Genomic DNA, 22,424 nt, shown 5'->3' with positions numbered 1-22,424 from the left:
AAGGTTGGGTTTTTAATCCAAAGTGAAAGATTTCCTTTTTAATTGACACAAGGAACGGCACAAACCACAGACACTGGGCGATTCACGCAGACGCACAAAGAGGTGGCACAGGTGTCGCGTTTGGCAGGAGTCGCCACAGAAGTCGCCACTACTCTCCTTTCTGCTTCACATTTTTCCAGGGTGTCTGAGGGACGCTGTGTCATCTGTAGCAGAACAGAAGCAGAGGATGGCCTGTGCAGGTGACAGGTCCTGGCACGTCACGTGCCTGTGGGTCAGGACAGACCTCCTGGCCCCGCATCCCCCCGACACCCGACGTCCTTGCACAAGCAGAGGGAGGTCATGTCTGGTCACGTCCTTCCCCTGCCCTGAGAACGCTCCTTCGTTTGCCCAAACTTTTTTTGGGGGGGGTTGTCCTTTTTTGCTTTTTAGGGCCACACCCCTGGCATCTGGAGGTTCCCGGGCTAGGGGTTGAATTGGAGCTGCAGCCGCCGGCCTACACCATGGCCACAGCAACTCGGGATCCGAGCCGCGTCTGCGACCTACGCCACAGCTCACGGCAACGCCAGATCCTTAACCCACTGAGCGAGGCCAGGGATCGAACCCGCCACCTCATGGTTCCTAGTCAGATTCGTTAACCACTGAGCCACGACGGGAACTCCTGTCCAAACTTTAAAAGTGGCCTCAAAGCCCCTGCTCCCAGCCCAGCCCCTCTCCTCGCCCCTCGGCCCCTCCTCCATCGCTGCAGACCCTGGCACGGCCCAGGCAGGCGGCCGGCTCTCCTGCGGCTGCCATGCTCAGTGCCACCCGCCCACCATGATCCCGGCATCGAGTGGACGCGGGCAAGCGCTTTCGGAAAGAAGACATAACGGAACGAAGGCTGCAGACACAGACACGCCGCGAGGGTAGGTTGGAAGGGTCCCCAGGCCCGGTGCCCTCAGGGAACGTGGCTCCCTCCCTCCCCGCGGTCCCCAGCCCCGCCCTCCCTCCCTCTGGGCGGCCCCCCATCCCCCATCCCCCATCCCTCTCTCCCATCTCTCCATCCCCACCGTCTCCACCAGCAGGCCTTGGGCCTTCCAGGAGCGCCCTCCCTGCGGGGAAGTTCCTCGGAGAACAAAGCCGGGACCACGGGGCCCCCGGGAGCCTGTGGACCAGGGGTCTGCATCTTCGGTCCGCGTGGACCACACGGGAGTGTAACAGGGGTCCACACACCCGACCGTCGGCCCCTTGTGCTTCCCGCCGGGAGGCGGGCCGGGGACAGGTGGAGAAACCATTTGCCCAGCGGTTTCCTCACAGCCACGGTCCCTCCGTTTGTCCACAGCTGACACTAACACATCACACGGACCGCACCTGCTCCAGGAGCAGAAATCTTAATTCTGCCAGTTAAAGATCTCGTGGCCCCTCCATGGGTCACTGCAGCTTGCCACCTTCTCCACGAGCTCACCTGCTTCCAGGACCTCCACGGTGTCCCGAGCTGGCCTGAGTCCCCGCTGGCCTCTGCCAGGGTAAACATCCCCTCACCCGGCTCCCCAGCCCCGGTGCCCCCAGCGGAGGGCTCTTACGGTCCCTGCCTGCGGACGGGGCAGGTCGTGTGTCCTTTGCAGGCTGCCTTGGAATCCTTCGGGTCTGTGGCCTGCGAGGCACAGCCCCTGGGGGCTCCGGGATCGAGCCCCGTTGGCAGGCGGCCCTGGGCCCTCCCGTGGCCTCCCCTTCTCTGCTAAGCCACTGGCTGCTCGCTGAGGCTGGTCCCCCACCTACGCGCCGGGGACTCCTGACCCGCCACGCCTAGGCTCAGGGCAGACCTCTGCGCAGGGCACCCCTTGGTCCCAGCAAGGGCCAGGCGGCTGTCATTTACGGCCCGATCTCCGCAGTCCCTGGGGTCACTCTGGCCTCAGCTCTCCGGCCTCACCTGACGGCAAAGCCGAGTCTGCAGAACATCCCCAAACCTCTTCTCTCTCAACACCCTGGCTTCGAGCAGTGGCTGAGACAGCAGACCCCTGACTCGGCGACTTGGGTGTTAGAATCCGGTTCCCCACAGGCTCTGCTGGGAAGGACGCTGAGGGTTTGGAGGATGCCAGAGGCTGCAGGCTGGGGATGCCCACAGACGCCACCGGCGCGAACGGACCTGGTCCGCGGCTTCTGTAAACTCGGTGGGTTTCCTGCCTGAGCCCATCTGTTCTTCCACTCCGACCACGAAAGGGAACGTCTTATTTTTCAAGCGGGCGGGGGACAGTGCCGACTCTTTCACTCTCGGAACCAGTGTGTGTATCATTTTACACGTGGCCCAGTTCAAGGGACAGAAAACAAACTTGAGACTGAGCAACGTGCGTGCGTGTGTGTGCGTGTGTGTGTGGAGAAATTGCATCTGTTTTCACCAAAGAATTGAAATTAAACTTCTGCTCAATATAAAAAGGGGCTCGAAGAGAGAACGTGGGGTCACAGCTGGAGTCACCCAGACGGACTGAAGGTCTTGGCAAGTGGACCTGCACCCATGGGGACGGCGCCTGGAACTGGAGGTCAGTCCTCCTGGGCGAGCCTGCTCCCGACCTGGGCAGGCCCCCTGCTCTCCGTGAGCCCCGTTCCTGGGGTCGCGAGAATCCAGAGGATCCCGTCTCCCCGCTGCTGCTGTGAGGAGACTGGGTGAGGGGCATGCGCTCGGGGCTGTGGCCACACAGGGAGCCCCGAGGAGACGGACGCCTCTCTCCTCCCGGGGATCCTGCGGCGGGACAGGCCGCAGGGCAGGCACCTCCCTCCGGCGCCCGGATGTCTCCCTGGCAGAGTGGCCCACCCCAGCCCCTCCCCTGACACTCCCAGCCCAGGGCCACCCCCGAGGCCTCTGCCACGATCAGCCCCACCCAACAGAGAGCAAAACCCAGGCCCAGAGAAGCTGAGCTGCTCAAACAGCAAAACTGGATGGGAATGAGAGGCCACTTCTGGTTGGGCACAGGTGTCCGACCAGGTGAGGGTCGGGCATCAGGACAGGCCTGCAAGAAGGCGCCCAGACCTGGACCCTTGAGGAAGTGAGAGTCGGAAAACCCAGTTCTGCCTCTGATGGGCTGTGTGACTCCAGGAGGCCTGCCTGACCTCTCTGAGCTTCCGATTCTCATCTCTAAAATATCAGCTTGGACCAGGAGATGTCTCCGGGGTTCGCTCCTACTCTCCTCCTTCTAAAGAAACCGTAAAACACTCCGTCCTTCCTTCAGACATTAGAGCAAGCGGGTCGCACTGCCAGGAGTGGAAAGGACGGCACTCGGACGCAGGCCATCTGGCGGGCGGTCCTTGGAGACGGTGAGGTTTCCGACAACGTGACGTCGAAATGCCGGGAGCCCCTGGTTCGACAACGCCCCGACCCTCTGGTGCCTCCAGCCCTCCAGCCACTGGAAACGAACGGTGAGGCTCGCCACCTGCCCAGGGTCCCAGCAAAAGGAGGGGGCTCGGACTAAATTAGGGGAGAATCGAAGTCTTCACAGCCTCCTTCCACTTGGAAGCTCATCCCCAGAGACGTGACCTTCAAGAGCGCACTGTTTCATTCCCACACAGGGGGACTTAAAGCCCCCCCAGAATGGAGCGTGCACAGGCACAGGGGACAGCGGGGGGCGCTCCAGAGAGCCCGCCCCAGCAGAGCAGGTTGCTGGGCGTAGAGGCTGCTCAGCCAGCCTGGCGTCCATGCCCAGCCGCGTCTTATTCCTCAATGACCTGCTTCAAGCGTCTCTGGAGCTGAGAACTCGCCACCGTGGAGGAGATCAAGGGCCCAGGACAGCTGGCTTTACTGAACCAGCCCTGCGTACAAAGTCCGTGCAGCAGCAAGACCAGAAGGCCACCCCGCCCTGCGCCCTCAGGTGGGAGAGGCTGCCCCGGGCCTCCAGCCCACTCACCACCCTGCGGCTCCGGGCATGGGAGTCCCTGGCCAACAGGTGGCGCCAGAGGCTGCTGAGCCGAGGACCAGCCTGGGGAGAAGAGCCAGAAGGGGACCAGCCCCTACCCACCCTCCCTGCCACAGTCCCGCAGGGCCTGGACGCTGCCCACTGAGCCATCGCCCACGGCCCACGGCCACACCAACCACACCTAGCCTCGTTCAAGCCGGTCTGCAGACACCTGCTGGCAGCATTCCTCTGCACACAGGTGCGTGTGCACACCCGACACACACACATCTGCACACCCTCATCCATGCTCACGGTACACACCACACACACCACACACACACATGTGGAATGCACACACATGCACACAACACGCACTCCCACATATGCCACACATACACCCTCTGCACTATGACACTGTGCAAAAAAAGAAAGCCGTGCCCGTGTCCGTGTATGCCACAAACCTGCATCCTTGTGTCTGCGTCTGTGCCCACGGCGCCACTGGGGAGTTTGCAGGATGGAAAGAAGCCATCGCACCTGAGACATGAGTATCTGGGAGAGGCTGAACGGGGCGGAAAGTTTAGGGCTCGTGCTGCACGCCACGCCACTATTCCGTGCGTGAACCCCAAAAAAAGCTGGATAAAAGCTGTCTTGTTTAAGTCTGTATCCTCCTAAGAAAGCCCACATATTCATAACACACACACACACACACACACACACACACACACACACACACACACATCCACGTGTCACTGCTCGGTCCTAAATAACAGGAAAAGTCCCGAGGCAGCAGTGACATGAACAAAATCAAACCCCCAGCCTTTCCAAGTCAACCGAGCAGGTTAATATCCCGCCCACACGTGAGCAGCCTATTTCTTCCTCCAAACCAGCCACGCAGAGAGAGAAACCCAAACTCCTGGTTGTAAACTCCCCTGAAAATTATTTCTAAATTCCCGCCCTCCTAAAGTTAATCCTTCACAGTGGTAAAATCTCTACAAAGTTACAAGCTGCAATAAGATAAAAACCATGAGAATAAAAAAATAGGGCTTATAATTCCTGAAATGCCCAGGATATGATCTCAAACACGGTGCAAGAGTGTATTCGACACGCCGTCTGAGCATGGGCTGTCCTCAGGCCCCGTCTCATCCTTCTCCCTGAAGAAGGGTCGCTGCCTCGGGCCGCAGGAAGGACCGCGTGATTCCCCAGACAGATGACACCAACTCCCCGATGCTCGTCCGCGCCCCGCAAGACGGGGCAGCTTTGAGATGCGGTGCGTAAACCGACGAGCCCTGCTCCCTCCCGAGGAACTCGGATAGGGGAACGCATAACGTTAAACAAGTGTACTTACTACCACCTAAAGAAAGAGAGGTATCACTGGAAATCATTTAAACCGTAACACTCTCCGGCAGGAAGTGAATAAAGACATGGTTGGGACACATCTGGACAGAGGAGAAAGTCAAAGACAGCGGACGGAAATGAAACCCCAGGAGGGAATATTCCAGAAATCCGGACTGCCGCAGCGCAAAGCACCCTCTCCTTTAGGGCACCCAGAAAGGATGGTGGCCACAGGGGAAAGTAAACAGCAGAAGATCCTATCTGCAAAAACTCCCATGAAGCTCTTGTACTTGGAGGGTGTTTGTGCACAAACGAGGCCAGGAGGGAAGAGAATCGACTTCTCGCTAACGAATGTGCTTGTGTCCTTACCCCACGCGCGTCTCGGTATCTCGTGTATGCAGCCACCTCTAGCCAAAAGCACTCACTCCACTGACTCCAAGTACATCCCAGCTTCATTTCAGTTTTGGCAAACGGAAGATGGCGCGCATCGGGTATCGACGGACACAGCAGGAACTAGCGCAAAAGAGACAAGATCGGCAGCCTGCGGTGGCTAGCTCGGTTTGCACGTTCTAGAAACAAAGACAAAAGCCGAGCTGTGAGGTTTCCCCCCACCTCCTCTCGACGTCCTCACGGCACCATCCACGCAGCCGATAAACAGGTTCCACTGGAATCAGGGCCACGGGGTTGGGAGCCTGAACTCGGAGCTCGAGGCTGTGATGGATTCCCGGGGGAGCTCACCACTTTCACCGGCGCCTCACGGTGCTCGAGGCAAAACCGCTTCTCCAAACGATCCCTCAGCTTCCCCCAGACGCTGCAGTGTCTCTGGACTGGAGCCTGCGCTGACATCCCCTTTATCTGGGGTCCGAGTCAACAGGCAGATACACATGGAAGCTCAACGGGGATGTTGTGAGTCAGGATTTTCTAGACTCCGAGGTCTGAAAAAGTGCCACGTGATGCCAAATGGACATTGTGTCTAACACGAGGAGCCCCAGGGCACCCCCACTTCCTCCTACGGAAGCGCCAGGAGCAGGTGGTCACGAGGCTGCCGGCCTGAGACGTCTTCTCTGTGCAGAGGATCAGCTCTCATGACACGCGGCGAGGCTGTTTTCACCCGCTCTGCAGAGGAGGGGCTGAGGTCCGGATCGTGAGTGGGCATCAAAGGCAGCTTTATGGTCCAAAGCGGCGGACCTCCAGATGCCAGTGTGGGCTTTTTTAATTGCGGTAAATTTTTAAAACCCACATAATGTGCAGTTTACCATCTGAACCATTTCCAAGTGTCCAGTCCCGTAGCGTTAACTGCTTTCACACTGCTGTGCAAAGCATTGCGCAAACCGCTCCACTTTGCAGTCTGCACAACCGGAACTCCAACCCAGAAGCCCTGTCTCCCCTCCCGGCCCCTGCTCCCCGGTCTGCTTTCTGTCTCCAGCAATCTGATGCCCCGAGGTACCGCAAACAAGTGGAACCAGACAGCCCCCGTCCTTCTGCAACTGGCTTCCTCCTCTCGGCGGGGCGTCCTCGAGGTCCGTCCAGGCTCGGCACGCGTCCGGGATTTCCTTCCTCCCCGGCCGAGGAGCAGGGCGTGGTACGTATACAACGATGGAAGCGTTTGTCCAGCAACCATCAACGCCCCCGGCCCGTCGCTTGGCTCCAAAACTTGGCTGTGGGAATCGGGCTGCACGGACACGGCGGGGAGCAGACATCTCCTGGGACCCTAATTCCAGCCCTCTTGGAGACACATCCAGAAATGGAGCTCCTGAATCACATGGCGATTCTGCTTTTAATTCTTGGAGGGCGCGCCCTGCTGTTTCCACGTGGCTGCAGCACGTCACACTCCCAACGGCGGTGCGGGAGGCTTCCCTTTGCCCCACGCCCTCGTCAGCACCTGCTGTTCTGGTTTCTTGAATAGCGACCTTCCCAGTGGGGGCGAGGTGGCATCTTTTGACAGATATACTTGGAGATAGAGTCTCCATGAAACCTGCAGCCCATGTTCTTAGATGATGTTAGGAAATCCTTAGTTTTCTTAAGTGTGATCGTGTTGTTGGGGTTATGGGGATGTGTGAACTCATCAGGAGGTGCAGGTTATAGCGCTTGGAGGTGAGGTGTCAGAATGCCTGCAAGGTACTACCAAATTGTTCAGAGAGACACACAGGTAGACAGACAGATGACAGATGGATAGATGATAGAATATAGACAGACAGACAGACAGACAGGGATAGAAAGATACAACATAGAGAGAGAAATACACCGAGAGGACAGAGAAAGCAGGTGCGGCCAGGGTCACCGTTGAGTCTGGGCAGGTGAAGGACATTTCGGCGTTAGTTGTTCATTGTTGAAAGTTTCCCAAACAGCCCAGGAGAAAAGTAACCGAGGGCAGCAGCCCACACGAGGTCCTGTCCCCGCCGACCCGACAGCCACTGTCCCCCTCTCCCCCTGCCGGCTGGGCTCACGGGACTGAGGAGGTGGCAGGGCCCAGGGCCACGTGCCTCCCACTGCCCCCAGACCTCAGGCTGTGATGCCCACTGGGCTCTCAGGGACACAGGGGCTTCCTGGAGGTGGGCACCTCTGCCTGTGCTTCTTCCTGTCCCATTGCGCGAAGCCTGAAACCCTGTAACGACGAAGTGAGGCTGCCATCCGGGCCCACAGGTTGTCGGCGCCACCCAGGAGGCAGGGGGGCCCCAAGCACCTGAGCCCAGCCCCCAGCCCCTCTCGGGTGTCCGTGACACCACTCAAGCCTCTGACAGGGACTCTGATCACCAGTGCGCAGGAATCTTCAGAGATCCCACTCTTATCTATGTCCGAAGGTGTCTGCAGTTTTCTTTCTTTAAAACGCAAGGAAAATCTCCCTAGACCTCCCTGCAAACCTCAGAAGCACACATTCTTAATAGGTAACAACGGTCCCCACTCTCCTCTGCCCCTGTGGGCACAGGACGCCAGCCGGAGCGTGGCAGGGCCTTGGCTGCGAGGCGGCAGATCCAGAGCAGAGGCAGGGACAGGCCTGCCGGAGTCCCAGCGCCACGTCGCTGGAGGGCGCGACCCTCACGGATTCCTCCGCCGCCGGGCCTGCCTCCCCCGGGCCTGGCTCCCAGCAGGTTCCTCAGGAAAGAAATACCAGGGCTGCATTTCATCCTGATCACGTGGCCCGGGCCGTGCGACCACCGTCACACAGAGGCCGAGCCTGAGATGTGAGCTCGGAGCCGAGCAGACGGCAGCGCGTCTCCCTGCAAAGCGCAGAGCGGCCGTGCCGTCAGCCAGGCGCACGGAGCGCATTCCTCCAAAGCCTTTTCCTGCTGAGCCCCCGGGAAGCAAACCGCAACCACGTCCACTGTGCAGAAGCCCCCCTCCTGCTGAGCCCCCCGGGAAGCAAACCGCAACCACGTCCACTGTGCAGAAGCCCCCCTCCTGCTGAGCCCCCCGGGAAGCAAACCACAACCACGTCCACTGTGCAGAAGCCCCCCCTCCGCAGTCCTCGGAGCAGCGCCAGGCCCAGGAACAGGAAGGGCCCGAAGCTGAGTTTACAACAGGAGCAGCCCAGGTGCTGGAAGCCAGTCTGCCAGTGACGCAGGCCTAACCACGCAGGCCCACCCACCGACAGTCATGCTCCCCCTGTCTCTTGCGCGTGTGCGCGCACACACACACACACACACACACACACATACACACATACGCACCATCTCCTTTCTCTCTAAAGCATTCGTGAAGGGAGTTCCCGTTGTGGCTCAGTGGAAACGAATCCAACTAGGAACCATGAGGTTGCGGGTTCAATTCCTGGCCCCGCTCAGTGGGTTAAGGACCCGGCGTTGCCGTGAGCCGTGGTGTAGGTCGCAGATGCAGCCCAGATTCCCCTATGGCTGTGGCTGTGGTGTAGGCCAGCAGCTGTAGCTCCAATTAGTCCCCTAGTCTGGGAACCTCCATATGCTGCAGGTGCAGCTCTGAAAAGCAAAAATAAAAATAAAAAAAATAAAGCATTCATGAATTATTTCACCAAAGAACATGGGGAGAAAACAGCACGCAGCGCTTCTATTTTTCCCATTCTGTCACTTCTTGTCCACTGCTTCTTATAGGAATAGAAGCATTTTTTTCCCGGAGAATTGACAAATGTGAAAATCCTTTTCCCTGTCTGTGGGCATGACAAGCAAATCCGGACTCCGCAAAGGTAACTGATGTTCACGGCTGGTGATTGAGAACACGCTGCAGATAACACGGGCCCCAGGAAACGCTCCGGTCACCTCCGCTAACACCTCCCTGAGCGCACAGGTGTCTGGCTGCCGGCGGTGTGGGGGTCAGTACGGGGGTCCCACCTCCTCGCTGCTCCTGTCTCCCCAGTCCTCGCTCCTCCCTCCGCTCCCAGAATCCTCCTGGGACCCACGGCTGCCCCGGGCTTTACTTGGGAGTCTGAGAAAGGGGCCCGGGCTCAGATCCTGGGTGGTCACCCGGCTTTAACCACCGAGACGAGATGCCGTCCCGGGTCCAACACCAGCCAGCTGAGCAGCCGACAGGTGCTGGCCGATGGCCGACCTCCTCCCAAGAGTGCACCGTGGTCCCCGCAGACCCCCGTCTGTCCCCTGGGCCACGCAGCACGGGGCGAGCTCAGGCCACGCAGGCGCGCAGCCAGCAAGGGGCACTCAGCCTGCGTCGATCCCACCTCCTGCTTGTAGCTGGGACCCTCCCAGGTACACCTGCGCCCTGGACGCTGGGGCCTGGGCGCAGCTCGGCCCGTGTGGTGTCGACGAGAATCAGAAGCAGGTGGCCGGGGACTGAGAACCCCACTCCTGCCCCCGCCCCTGAGATTCGGTGACACCACGGATGCTGGAGGGAAGGGCGCTGAGAAGACAAGCACCTGGGTCCAAAACCGACTCCAGGGGCCAGAGTCAAGGACAGGAACCAGAATACCCACACACCGCCCGGGCCATACCCTAAGCCCAAACGCTCGCACAGCTCCGCCCGGCCTGGACAAGGCTCCAAGCCCGGCCTGGAAGGCTGGAACCAAGGTGAGGCTCTGTTTGCTCCCAAGTAGTTAAATGTATTCAACCTGCTCTTTACTTCAGTTTTATAAAAATATACTTTAAAAATCGTCCCTACGTTCCCGTGAGTGATGGTTTATAATACAGCCCGAGGGTTTCCGTACAGACTTAGCCGTTTAGAGGAACCTCTTTAGATCCAAGCCTCTCTCCGCCTACGGGTGGAGAAAATGCATCCCTCTGCTCAGGGCTTGAGGTTGGCTCGAAAATCGTAGCAAAGGCCACGCCTTACGTGCGTCAAAGACGCAGGGGAATGTCACTAGCTGCGTGCACATTCCGAGATGGACTCAAGGACCACAGCCCTGCGACAGAAAGCAGGGCGCTGAGGGGAAAGTGCTTGGTTTTCAGCCAACAGCAGGAGACGGGAGAGCGAGAAGAGGCTGCCGTGACGATCAGGTGCAGGACAGCCGTGGCCGCAGAAGCCAGGCAACCCCCCACAGAGGACAGCGCTGCACCAAGAGGTTAACAAGGACCGACGGTACAGCCCAGGGAACGGGAATCGGCATCTTGCAAAACCCCCCACGGCGGAAAAGCATCTGAAAAAGAACGGGTGTGCGTGCGCGCGTGTGTGCGTAACTGGATCACTTTGCTGTACACTTGAAGCTAACACAACATTGCAAACTAAACTTCAATAAAAAAAAGAGAGAACAGCACGTTACCTAAGAGTACTTGCTGCACGGAAACTGCTCAGGAAGCGATGTAAGGCACTATTTAGGAGCCATTAGCCCGAGAGATAACCGTGTAATTACCAGCCGATTCCGTTCATACTAGGGGCACTTTGACGCAACTCAGAGGTGAACCGCCGTCTTCACCACACGTAAATGACCCCAAAGATACCAACCCAGAGTCTCTGCAGGTTGTGTGTTCCTGCATTCTCTTTGCTCTCTTGTGATCTTTAGTTGTCAGATTTACCCCTCAATATTTCATATTATTTGCTGCTATCATATTTTTGTTTCAAATTTTGTGAGTTGCTTTCTAGCTCATGGACATTCGATGTATTTTGCCTACTGACCGGGTACCCTGCAGCCTTGCTAAACTCACTGATTTGTTCTAACAGCTGGGTTGTTGGGTTGTTGTTTGTTTTGGTTTGGTTTTTATATAGATTCCACTGGAATTTCAGTGAAAGAAGCCAAACCAAAAGGAGTGTATACTGTATTATTCTGTTCATATAAAACCCTGAAAAATATACACTATCGATAGCAACCGCGTGTCCCTGGGAGCAGGGCAGCGGGAGAAGGCTTCCAAAGGGGACTCTGGGGTCACGGATACAAGAATTCTTCTCCTTGTGGCCGTGGTTTCCCATTTACACACGTCAAACCTTATCCAAGCATCCGCTGTACGTGCACAGTTTATTAGGTATCAATCAGGCCTCAAAAAACAGTTGTTTAAAAAAATCCTTTGATAAGTTGAAACTACATTGTCCACGGATCCAAAGCCACGGAGAGCAGGGAGAGTGTGATGTAGCTGGGAGGGAAGCAAGGCCACCAAGGCTGGCACCTTGTCAAGGCCTCAGAGAGGAGGCGCCGGGCGTGCTGCTCAACCCCGGGCCCTCGCGGAAGAGAACCGCGGACCACGGGGGCGCGGGCAGGGGGTTGAGCCCGGCCAGCTGCAGACTCGAGGCTCGGGATCCACCCTCGCAGGGAGGCTCTTGCCCTGGACTGTCCCGTCCTGTACTGTGACAGAGCAGGTGTGCTCGGGGAAATTTACAGATAATGTCGCCAAATGATGACCGGCCGCTAAACTTCTGGTTCGAAACCATGACTCAGAATCACCTCAATATGCAAGGATGATAGTCATGCTTCAAATCTCCCCCCGAGGTTCAGCCTGGGTAACGTCTGACCTCATGGTAACTCTCCTTGAACCGACCTCGTCAGGCTCCCTGACCAGACGCCCAGCCCCGGTAGGTAAAGACCCCGGAAACCACACGACACCCGGGCCAGGCCAGGGAGGCACAGACGGAACCGCGGCCCCGCCTGCCCTCCTCTCTCACAGCTGAGCAGGGCGCCCGCCAGGCCGCTGAGTTTGGGGGGATCGGAGTAAGAAGGAGCCCGGGGTGTGTCGGTGTGGAGCCCACTCCAGTGTGATGGGCAAACCCGACTGGGAGGAAGGCCACACGTGTCACCCGGGCCAGAGGCTCGGAGTCCGGCGGTGGCTTCAGATACGTCTGCTCGTGTGTGTGAGACCAGCCTGGGCCGGTGACCGTCAGAGCCGCAGGAACCAGAGGGCGGGAGGCTCTGGCCCCGGGGTCAGTGCCTGGGCGCCGAACCGTCCAGTACCCCCCATCCATGCCGGGGCGGGGGGGGAGGAGGGCCCGGCTGCCGGGAGGGCCCGCCCGCCACGGAGGGTCCCTCTGGCTCTGCGAGCCCCTGACGTTGGGGCTCAGAGGACGAAGGAACACCACGGCCTTGAGGGGTGTGCGTCGGGGTCCGGGGCGCAGGTGTGATGGTGACAGAAGCCCGGGAGCCCCTGCTCTCAGCTCCCCGACCATCAGCTTTTCCGCGACTGCACAAGTGGTGACCAGGGGACAACAGGCTTCCCCAGGAGCCGTCCCCACACAGCCCCGGGGGAGGCAACCGAGGCCAGGCTGCAGGTGCAAGGGCCCACGTGGCGCTGACGCCCAGCGGGACGGAACGGCCGTGCACGGTCTTTCCTGTGCCAGGCCTGGGCAGGAAGAAAGAACGAGCTCTGCATTCCGGCCTGTTTCTCTTCATTCTAAAGCAAGGACGTTATTTCCCCCTTGCAAGCATCTTACGGGCTGTTGGGCTGAAGGCCTTGAAGGACCAAGAGTAGGGGCGGGACCTGCCTCCGCCAAGTGCCAGCCCCGTGCCAGGCTGTGTGACCCCTCGGGTCTGCACGTGCTGTGACCACTCGAACCCGGACAGCTGTGGGCAGCCTTTCAGATTCAAATGTGAGCCTGAAACCGTCGCCCGCAGCCCTGCCCCTGGGCATAGAGGCTGCGTCTGACGACAGGCTCCACAAGGGCCCGCGCAGCCCAGTGCCTAAGTGAACACAGGCCGGACGCGCTCCCGGGGTTGCGACGTCCCGACGCCCCTGGATTCCCGGGGCCCCACCCCCACACAGGACGTGGTGCACAGTCGCCCAGATCGCCAGCCGTGTGAGCAGGAGGCGTCGGTTCAATCCGTGTTGAGCTCCGACGTCGCCCGGCATGCATGGGCCTCCAAGGTCAGACGAGATCCTTTGCTCCCAGTTTTCAGCAGGAGGCTGAAAATCAGGGGAAGGGGAGGCAGGGGGCTGCTGTGTTCCTGAGAGATCTCGGAGTTGTCTTTGTGACATAACTAGAGCTGTGACGACGCAGCTGTGACTGGACACTGCGCCGGACACCCCAACGTGGTCCTACTTCTCTGTCCTGCCAGGCTGGACGACACGGCGCAGTCGGGCTTGGACCCGGGACGCTGGCTCGTCCAACCTCCTGAGGGAGCTGAGGGCCCGGCCTCTGCGAAGACACCTCGCGGCCTCGTGATGGACCGGAGGGGCAGCTTCGAAGTCCGACCACGGTCTCCAAGCTGGGCAAGGCGCCAGGGCAGCCGTGCAGGAGCCTGATCAGATCCCAGGAGCAAGATCAGCGGCCCCAAAAGAGAGGAAGAGAGCGGGCAGCTGAGAGGCGGGACAACGCTCGCCACAGCCCCAGGCCTCCCCGATGTCCTGCAGGCTTTGAGCCCCCTAAACTGGACCCCAGCCTCCCTCCTGGCTGCTCAAGCAAGGTGTGTGCTGCCCGGTGAAAGCCAGCAGCGGGGGTGAGGGGTGGGGACCAGGCTGGAGGAGAGGCTGCTTTTCCTCCAGGCCCCGACCGTCTGTCCTGAATCCCCGGTGGGACAGCCCGGGCCCACGTCCTCTAGCTCTCGGCCTCCACGCGAGGCAGCTGGCGGCCTCTGGCCCTGGCCTTTGGAGAGAGTGCCACGCATTCTAAAGATGGAGCAGGGAGTGACAGATTGGCGAGTGGCTCCTGGGCCGTTGAGGCCCGATTATTGCTGAGACATAAAACATTCTGGAACCGATGCCCAGAGAGAACAAAGCCCGCGTGTGTGATGTTGGTTTTCCTGCCAGAAAATGCAGAATCCGAGCGGCCTCTGGATCTCGGGCTGGGTGTCTGCCGGGGGCCCTGTTGTTTCTGGTACAACAGTAGGCAGCGGTCCTTCTGTTTGCACCCGGCTTAGTGTCTGCACGGAAACAGCACAAAAGAGAGGTCCTCTGCCGTTAGGGGCCCAGCGACGCCGATGCGACGTGGACGCAGAGCGAAATTCCACTCCTTCTTCTGGGCCACAGAGAGCCGACCCCGCTTCAGCTCCAATCCCCAGGTTAACACCGAAGAAGGCGAATGGAGCTGTGTGACATGGGCACACCTGCACCATGACACGGGTACCCCTGCGCCAACAGCCGGCCCACGGCAGCCACCCCCCGCCGGTCACTCAGACCCCCGCCCTTCTGCAGGGCCCCACCCCAGCACGGGCCCACCCACCCACCCCGAACCCCGCACCCAACTTTAGCCGGGGTCGGCCTCCTGCTGGACTGAAGGAATTATGATAAAAATAACAGAGCAATTCTCGGAGCCCTCACCCTCGGGCACTGTGCACAGTGTGTGTGGGGGTTGTACGTACTTGGGTGTGTGTGTTTGTGCGCATATGTGTGCTTGTGCATGTTTGTGTATAAAAGCTTCTGTGTGTATGTAGGTATGCATTTTGTGTATGTCTGTGTGCATATCTGTGTGTGTACACATGCACCTGTGTGTGGTCTATGTTTGCAGGTGTATATGTGTTCGTGCATATGTGTTATTTGTACTTGTGTATATGTATATCTGTGTGTTTGTGCTTGTTTGTGTATGAAAGTTTCTGTGTGTTTATATGTGTGCACTTGTGCGTGTCTGTGTTTGCAGCTGTGTGTGTGTGTGTGTGTCTGTGAGAAAACACTCAGTTGCCGAACCAGCTTCCAAGGAGCAGCGTTTGGTTGAGGAAGAGAAGAGCTCACAGGGGAGGCATGTCTGCGGGGGTCGGGGCGGGGGGTCCTGCCCAGGACTGAGACCTGGGCAGCCCCGGCCTCAGAGGTGTCCACCCAGACCACCCATGGGCTGCCTCGTACCTCCCTGCCTGTCTCCTGTCTCCTGTCTCCAAGGTACCTCCCTGCCTGTCTCCCATCTCTAAGGTACCCCCCGGTCTGTCTCCCGTCTCTAAGGTACCTCTTTCCCTGTCTTCCGTCGCTAAGGTACCTCTTTCCCTGTCTCCCGTCTCTAAGGTACCTCCCTGCCTGTCTCCTGTCTCTAAGGTACCTCCTGGCCTGTCTTCCATCTCTAAGGTACCTCCTGGCCTGTCTCCCATCTCTAAGGTAACCCCCGGTCTGTCTCCCGTCGCTAAGGTACCTCTTTCCCTGTCTCCCGTCGCTAAGGTACCTCTTTCCCTGTCTTCCATCTCTAAGGTACCTCCCTGCCTGTCTCCCATCTCTAAGGTACGTCCTGGCCTGTCTCCCGTCTCTAAGGTAACCCCCGGTCTGTCTCCCGTCTCTAAGTGGTATATTCCTCCCAGTTTACATGGGATGTAACAGACACATGTCTATAGTACACGGTCCAGAACGATGCAAATACCCTCTAAATATCAAGGCCCCTCAAAGACTCCCAGATACTTCCTAGGTTATCTTAAAAAGCCACATGCAAACCATGCCTCGATCCTGGCCTCTGAGCAGAACACCCCCACAGCCATGTGTTGGTGACCAAGGTTGGCGCTGGTGGCAGTCACACCCCCTCTGCAGCCCTGAGACGCCTCGTCTGCCCTCAAACAGTCCCTCAACCCCACACAGCCCAGAAGGGCCACCGCACCCAGGAGCGGGCAGGAGTGGCGATGAGACAAATGGACCGCTCAGCTCGGGGGATCCACCGGGAGGAGAAAAACACCATTTCAGCACAAGAGAGAAACGTCACAATACATACAACCCTTCACGTGACTTGGTGTTTGTAGTGACACCGTTCAGTGTCACCGCAGGAGAGGTCAGGAGGGCCTCGCAGTCGACGCGGGGGGTCAAGTGCATGTGGGGGAAGGGCCTGAGAGAGGAGGGCTGGCTGGGGGCCCGGGAGCCACCACAGTGTGGCGAGCAAGGCAGGCCAGGTGGGGCCTCTGAGATCGAGGCTCCCTCCCAGGGGCCAGAGCCCTCCCGGGATCCATGGAAGGAGCGCCTCCCTGACAGAGGGGCCCCGGGCCCCCACCGGGCTGGGCTCACAGCCTCACTTTGTCTTAGGCGTCATCAAGCACAAGGTAGTGACGGGCCCACGTGCTCGCGGGTCCATCAGAAGAGCAAAGGACACCCCCTGCCCTGGGAGGACATACGGTCCACCTGGGGTGGGGGTCCCTACTCTGAGCAGGTGGGGAGCAGCTGCCGGGCAGGGGGCTCTAGCACCAGGCACAACCTGGACCCCGGGGTCCCTGCCCGGCTCTCAGGATCCAACTCGCCCCCGTGTAACATGCGCAGGAACCCACCTGTGTAGAGGCCTGTCCTCTCCAAGCAGACGCCATGTCCTGGGGGGACAAGGCCACGTCCCCCCTGGTCACTGCCACACCCCCGCGTCGAGCTCAGAGGTGACCAGTCAAAGCTCAGGGCCCTTGTCAGTTCTCTCTAGAGCGACTGAGCGAGGCCCTGGAATTCGGGGTTTCTATGCCGCCACCCCAGCTCAGCCCGGCAGTTTGGGAGGGGCTGCAACAGCTGCCCCTGGAAACGGGTCCCCTGCAGGCCCCTGTGCCTAGAGAACCAATGGGCACAGGCGCCCTCTCCCTTCTCTGCCTGAAGACTAAAACCAGGCCACCGCCTCCAGGAAGCCTCCCGCTCCCTCTGGGATTTGACACAGATCTCCGTTCTCTAGACAGGGCTTCTCGGGGTCTGCACTTGCGACATCGGGGACCAGACGTGCCCGGTTGGGGCGTCCCGTGAACTGCAGAGTGCTGAGCAGAATCGCTGCCCTCTGTCTGCTAGATGCCAGTAGCACCCCTGCTGTGACAACTGAGACTGTCCCTAGGCGCTGCTGAGGGTCCCCGGAGCAGAGCTGTCCCCACGGAGGGCCACCGTCCTCGATCTGCCGCCCGAGCAGGTGAGAGGAGGTGAGACGAGCCAGCACGAGGCAACGTCTGACCCCCACGATGGGGGAGCAGACGAGCCACCCACCCTGCGCGTCCTTCCTGGGTCCCCACTCGGTTGTCCAAGAGCCAGAGGAGAGCAGGGGTGGGAGGACCCTGAGCTTCACGGGCCTGCCCCGGGGCCCTCGGCGCACCCGACACGTGGAGAGATTCCCACGACGGCGCCTTAGAAACAAGCAGGAAAAATCAAAGAGAAGGATTAGGAAGATGCCTCCCAGGCCCCCCCGTGGGAGCCCGAGCCCCCAACCCTGCGGTCAAACCCCTAAAACCACCGTCCTCAAGACACAGGGCCCCGCGCGATCCTGGGAAACCGACGCTTCTCCCCAGACCTCAGCACTCTGCCCTGGGGGTGCAGGGGCGCTCTGGGGAGGGGGGGTGCTGAGTTCCTTCCTTCCAGCCGCATGGACCGGCTCCCCGACAGGGACTTCCCTCCTGGGGGATGTGAGTTGTGCAGAACGGCACCCCGGCAGGGGTGGGGAGGCACCTTTCTCTCCCGACGCCCCACCCTCTAGGCCGGGAAACTGTCTGCAGCAGGAGCCATGCTCTGTGGTTTCTGGGTTCCACTTGCGACGGGTAATCAGCCTGTGCAGGCCAGGCACTCGTCTAGACGGTGCCGCACTGTGTACGTATGATTCGCACGTCAATCAGTAGATTTTGAGGACGGCAAATGACCCTCCAATCCATCGGAGGCTTAGGAGCTGAGACGGAGGTTACTGAAGAACGGCTCCCAACACTGCAAGGGAGCCATCCGGCCCCCTGTCCCGCCCGCCGGCCGCCCCCGGGGGCAGATGGGGGACTCGCCCGCCCCTCAGTCTCGTGAGCCCGTTCTTGGGAAATAGTCTCTCCTCTCCCCTGCGCTCTACAGAGACACTCAGAGGTGAAGGTGCGGTGGGGACAGAGGTGCAAGCCCTCGCCCTGGCCCTGGGCAGAGCCCTCACCCACGCGCGAGGGAGCCCCTGAGCACTCTGGACCAGGATGGGAACGGCTTTTGCCTCCCGAGGCCCCATGGCACTGAATGCCGAGGACACGAACATCTACGGCGACTGAGGAAGGAAGCAGAGCCATAAGCAAGGGTGAGCTTTCAACCATCTCTGCCCGTGGGCCGCGAGGGCGTCACCGGAGGCGGGGCCCGAGGCGCAGGTTGGAAGGAGAGCACAGGGGAGACTCGGGGCCCAACCTGAGGACAACGGGACGGCCGAGGGAACGGGCCCCCACCCTCCCCGACGCCACGCAGAACCCAAACCACAGCCAGGAGGTTGCCACCAGGCTTCTCTTTAAAGCACGTAAACTGTGAGCCAGACTTCCCTGCTCTGCCTCCCGGAACCCCCCACTTAACGTGGCTCCCCCAACTCCTCAGCAGTAGGTAAAGCCCACCAGTCGGCAAGAGCTACCCACCCACCCAGAGCCCCCACAGATGTTTTCTGCCTCCTTCTTAGATGTGCACGGACACCCACGGGTCACCAGGTATCCGGGGAGAGCCAGCCACCTGCGAGATAATGTACCAGACAAACACAAAGGAAATAAGCCATATTCAAGGACCACTCAGAAAAAGTCATCAGACTTTAAATTGCTTCTATTTTCAAAAACATTCAGCATAGGCGTTCCCATCGTGGCACAGCAGAAATGAATCCCACTAGCATCCAGCAGGAGGCAGGTTTGAACCCTGGCCTCGCTCAGTGGGTCGGGGACCTGGCGTCACCATGAGCTGGGGTGTAGGTCACAGACGTGGCTTGGATCCTGCATGGCTGTGGTTGTGGTGTTGGCCGGCAGCGGCAGCTCCGATTAGACCCCTAGCCTGGGAACCTCCATATGCTGCAGGTGTCCCCTAAAAAGACAAAAAAAAGAAAAAAAAAAAAGATTCAGCGCAGCACTGAACCCATGAGAGAGGAAGACGGAGTTATAAGGAACGCGCTGTGGGAAAGCGCCTTTAAAAGCGAAAACAAAAGCAACTTTAAAAGCAAAAATATAATACAGAAAATTAAGGAAGTAGTTTTAAAATCCTTCTGGAAAACAGAATACTAGGATTCTGAGCAAAGAGTAACAAGCGGAAAGTCTAGGGAAAACATGAGAATGAACCCACACGAGACAAATAAATCCAGAAAGGAAGATAAAGGAAAATCGTACAAGACGTGACACGAGAGGAGCATTCCAGAAAGGACGTTTCCTCAACAAGGACCAGCAGACGGGACTGAGACGTCGGGATGCTGAAGATGAGGAAAACAGCCTAAAAACTTCCGGGGAAAAGCCGCACAGGCGTCCCTCTGTTCCTTCTGATGCCTCGTCTTTGCACCGTCTTAGGATCACCAGGCGCTGGAAGACAGCGGGGCCCAAGTGGTCAAGCAAGACCTGTTTGCTTGCTTGCTTGTTTTCCTCTTTCCAGCCGCACCCACGGCACCTGGAGGTTCCCAGACCAGGGGTCGAACTGGAGCTGCAGCCTCTGGCCTACGCCACAGCCAGGGCAACACCAGATCCAAGCCACATCCGCAACCGACGCCACTGCTTGTGGCAACACCGGATCCTTAACCCACTGAGTGAGACCGAGGATGGAACCCGCATCCTCACAGAGACAAAGTTAGGCCCTTAGCCCACAGATCGACAGCGGGAACTCCAGCGTATGCTTCTTTCCAAGGAGGTTTGTACATCCAGCTAAGATACAGTCGGATGGGAAGGCTTGAAGGTGCATTTTCAAACGTGTACATACAAAGAATATTTCCCTTGGATTATCCTCTTTTTATAAAAAAGGCAAACCAACTGGGAATATATTCCAGAAAAACGAAGGCGTAAACCAAGATACAAAATCTGGTTATGCTCGTTAATTTTTCTTTCCTTCTCTCTCCCTCCCAGAATGTTCTTCTGGTGTGAGACTGGTTTGAGAGCTGGTGGGTGAGTGATGTTTGTAAAACCAAATTAAGAGGAGAACTAGAAGGATGGAATGTGTGAACGTTAGGAATGAAAAAACGAATTTTTGCATAATTTTATAAAGAAGCTGATGGAAAGAGAAAAGCGGATGGGGGAGGCTGGGGCGGGGGGTTCAGGATTGTTGTTGTCTGTGGAGCCCCCCCCACCCCCCCCGCGGGATCTGGGAAGTAAGTCTAAGGAGGAGCCCAGCTATTTTCAAGGGAATTTTTCCCTGGTGGAACGTGCTCCTTTGACCTCAAGGCTGCTGTGAGACTGGACTACTTGGGTCACGTTTTCACAGGGTTCTGAGTGAACAACAACCATGTCAGTCTCAAACAGAGCCTATAATCAAACAAAACCTGATGCGATAAGTCAGGGCAGAGGAAGCACACGATATGGGCGAAACCAAGATTTAATTTTTTTTTTTTTTTTTTTTTTTTTTTTTGCTTTTTTGGGCTACACCTGCAGCATATGGAAGTTCCTAGGCGAGGGGTTGAATCAGAGCTGCAGCTGCCAGCTTACACCACAGTCACAGCAGCGCCAGATCTGAGCTGTGTCTGCACCTACACCACAGCTCACGGCAATACTGGATCCTTAACCCACTGAGCGAGGCCAGGGATCGAACCCGCATCCTCATGGATACTAGCCGGGTTCATTACCACTGTGCCACCACGGGAGCGCCAATATTTTGTCTTTTGAATCACAACAAATGCAGATTTACAGGAAGAGTTTTAGAAAAGCTGAAAGGTCAAAATAATTGCAGGCGTATACGTGCTAAGTGACAGAAGATGAAAATAAAAGGATTTTTAAGTTACAGTAAAACGAAAGCATTGAAAACCCCGTAAGACAAAACAGGCACTGGAGAGCTTTTCATCTTGCTGTGTGCTCTGGAGCAGCTGATGCGGCATCATCACTGAGAGTTTCTTAAAATAGGGCGTCTTCTCAGCAAAGTCCCCGGCTGACTATCATGCCCTAGAAATCCACTCTTCCAACCAAGTCGGTGGTACTGCAGTTGAACTAACAAATATCCACGTTAAAAAGTGAAAATTATACTGTAATTTCCAGATATTAATATGATTAAAAGTCTCCAAGAGAATCGACCGTGAGTGCAACCACAACAATACAACGCCCTTAACTCACCAGGAAGGAGTAAAATACCCAGACTCGAAACAAACCTACCAAAACTATGAGCTCCCTAAGGCCACCTTACCCCCCATTTTTAACTGTGCCTTGCTCTTTCGTCCTCTCTTTCCACCTCCTCTCAGTCTCGCAATCGGCACGATGCTGTGACCATGGTAACAGTACAACCACCTTCCCTCAAGCGCTCGCGACGCTGCGGGAACGCACAGATCACTTCCCACGTGTCATCCCAGCGACGAGGCTGTAAAGCCTCATCTTCCGTCGTGGATTAGAATGCTGAGGTTTAGCAAAGCTACGTGTTTCTTACACATTTGTATTTATACTGAATGAAAAACCAGGATTTTCAGCCCATGTTCCTCTGTACATAAAATCTGTGCTCTCAGATGTGTTCCTCCCCCAGGTGTGTTCCTCCCCCAGGTGTGATCCTCCCCCAGGTGTGTTCCTCTCCCAGGTGTGTGCCTCCCCAGCTGTGTGTACGGGGAAATGTCTGCCCAGGGCGGAGCTGAGCCTTCAGCCCAGCCTTCTTGCATGTGTCAGTAATGATGGCAGCACGTGTGTTTGTGGCAAGGGGCACCTCATAGAAAAGGGGCACCGGCAGAGGAAGACAACGTGCGGGGGCCACCACCCCACCCCACGCCTGTGATCTCGCAGGTGCACCAAGGTCAGGCGCCAGGATGCTCCTCACTGCCCCAGATTCCACTCCACCAGCAGCTGCTCTGCATCCTCAAAAGCCTAAGGGACGCGCTGCTGCTCCAGTGATTTCTGCCTCCGTGTCTTTCTGATGCTGGGCAGCAATCTTCGCCCAGAATGCTTCTCCACTCACTTATTTCTGTCCTCCCCCAGCTGACATTCTATTTTTCACTCGTTTCTATTTAGTGTCTTTCACGCTGGCAGTGTTTTCTCTGATTCTGTGTCTGTCTTAGCAGAGGCCAGAGCTGTCCCAGCCTTTGCTCCTTTCAGAAGCTGCTCCCTGTCCATCCTCGCTGGGGGGAGGGGGGGGCTTCGGGGTGGGCTTCGGCTCGGCCATCGCTGCGACCACGGGACCG

This window comes from Sus scrofa, chromosome 11, assembly GCF_000003025.6.
Source record: "Sus scrofa isolate TJ Tabasco breed Duroc chromosome 11, Sscrofa11.1, whole genome shotgun sequence".
Taxonomy (NCBI): Eukaryota; Metazoa; Chordata; class Mammalia; order Artiodactyla; family Suidae; genus Sus; species Sus scrofa.
Note: the sequence above shows the minus strand (reverse complement) of the source record.